Below are 2,310 nucleotides of genomic sequence, written 5' to 3' on the forward strand. Positions count from 1 at the left end.
TAGAAATTAAGGTTTTTAGAAATCAGGGTTCTTGACATGTTCATGTAAAAATCATGCCTTGAAGCATAAAATTTGAAATTAAAATGGAAATACGTGTGGGATAAATGGATTTGGCTCCTCCCTATCTTCCTGGCGTTTGAACGCCCAAACACTGCTTGTTTTGGGCGTTCAGCGCCCAAATGCTGATCTCCTGGGCGTTCAGTGCCCATTTGCTGCCATTCCTGGCGTTCAACGCCCAGTGGGTGGCCATTTCTGGCGTTGAACGCCCAAATTGCTGCCATTACTGGCGTTCAGCGCCCAGTGGATGCCCATTTTGGGCGCTGAACGCCCAAAATGCCCCTTTACTGGCGTTTTCTTGCCATTGAGCTCCCTATCTCTGTTTTGTGTGCAAATTCCTTCTGTAACCCTGTAAACTTATGCAATTGATCCTTTACCTTAATGTCAGTAAACTTTATATAAACAAATAAAAAAGGAAAATAGGGCAAAATGCTTAGAGGATTAATGTCCCATGGCTGGGTTGCCTCCCAGAAAGCGCTTCTTTATTGTCTTTAGCTGGACCTTGCTGAGCTTTTAATCTAGCTTCAGCCTTGAGCATTCTTGCTCAATGTTGCCTTCAAGATAATGCTTGATTCTTTGTCCATTGACAATGAACTTCTTATCAGAATCAATATCTTGAAGCTCCACGTAACCATATGGTGACACACTTGTAATCACGTATGGTCCCCTCCACCGGGATTTCAGTTTCCCGGGGAATAGCCTGAGTCTAGAGTTAAACAACAGGACCTTCTGTCCTGGTTCAAAGATTCTAGATGACAGCTTTCTGTCATGCCATTTTTTTTATTTTTCTTTATAAAGCTTGGCATTTTCGAAAGCTGTGAATCTGAATTCCTCTAGCTCATTTAGCTGGAGCAATCGTTTTTCTCCTGCTAATTTGCCATCTAAGTTTAGGAATCTGGTTGCTCAGTAGGCCTTATGTTCCAGTTCCACGGGCAAGTGGCATGCCTTACCATACACGAGTTGGTATGGAGAGGTCCCTATGGGGGTCTTGAATGCTGTTCTGTAAGCCCACAGAGCATCATCCAAGCTCCTTGCCCAATCCTTTCTACGGGTATTTACTGTCCATTCCAGGATTCTCTTTAATTCTCTGTTAGAGACTTCAGCTTGCCCATTGGTTTGTGGATGATATGGTGTGGCCACTTTGTGGCGAATTCCATACCGAACCATGGCAGAGTAAAGCTGTTTATTGCAGAAGTGAGTGCCCCCATCACTGATTAACACTCTAGGGACACCAAACCTGCTAAAGATATGTTTCTGGAGGAACTTCAGCACTGTTTTAGTATCATTGTTGGGTGTGGCAATAGCTTCAACCCATTTTGATACATAGTCAACTGCCACCAGAATATAAGTGTTTGAGTATGATGGTGGGAAAGGTCCCATGAAGTCAATTCCCCATACATCAAACAACTCTATTTCCAAGATTCCTTGTTGAGGCATGGCGTAACCATGAGGCAGATTACCAGCTCGTTGGCAACTGTCACAGTTACGTACAAACTCTCGGGAATCTTTATAGAGTGTGGGCCAATAGAAGCCACATTGGAAGACCTTGGTGGCTGTTCGCTCACCTCCGAAATGGCCTCCATATTGAGATCCATGGCAATGCCATAGGATTCTCTGTGCTTCCTCTCTGGGGACACACCTACGGATAATTTCGTCTGCACATCTCTTAAAGAGATAGGGTTCATCCCACAAGTAGTACTTTGCATCAGTGACTAATTTCTTCTTTTGTATTCTATTGTACTCCTTGGGTATGAACCGTGCAGCTTTATAGTTTGCAATATCGGCAAACCATGGTGCTTCCTGAATGGCAAATAGATGCTCATCAGGGAACGTCTCAGAGATCTCAAGAAAGGGGAGGGACGTCCCTTCCACTGGCTCTATCCGGGACAGATGATCAGCCACTTGGTTCTCTGTCCCTTTTCTGTCTCTTATTTCTATATCAAACTCTTGCAGAAGCAATACCCATCTGATGAGCCTGGGTTTTGAATCCTGCTTTGTGAGTAGATATTTAAGAGCAGCATGGTCAGTATACACAATCACTTTTGATCCTACTAAGTATGATCTGAACTTGTCAATGGCGTAAACCACTGCAAGTAGTTCTTTTTCTGTGGTTGTGTAATTTTTCTGGGCATCATTTAGAACGCGACTGGCATAATAAATGACATGCAGAAGCTTGTCATGCCTCTGTCCCAATACTGCACCAATGGCATGATCACTGGCATCACACATTAACTCAAATGGCAATGTCCAGTC

The sequence above is a fragment of the Arachis hypogaea genome, chromosome 14 (genome assembly GCF_003086295.3).
Source record: "Arachis hypogaea cultivar Tifrunner chromosome 14, arahy.Tifrunner.gnm2.J5K5, whole genome shotgun sequence".
Taxonomy (NCBI): domain Eukaryota; kingdom Viridiplantae; phylum Streptophyta; class Magnoliopsida; order Fabales; family Fabaceae; genus Arachis; species Arachis hypogaea.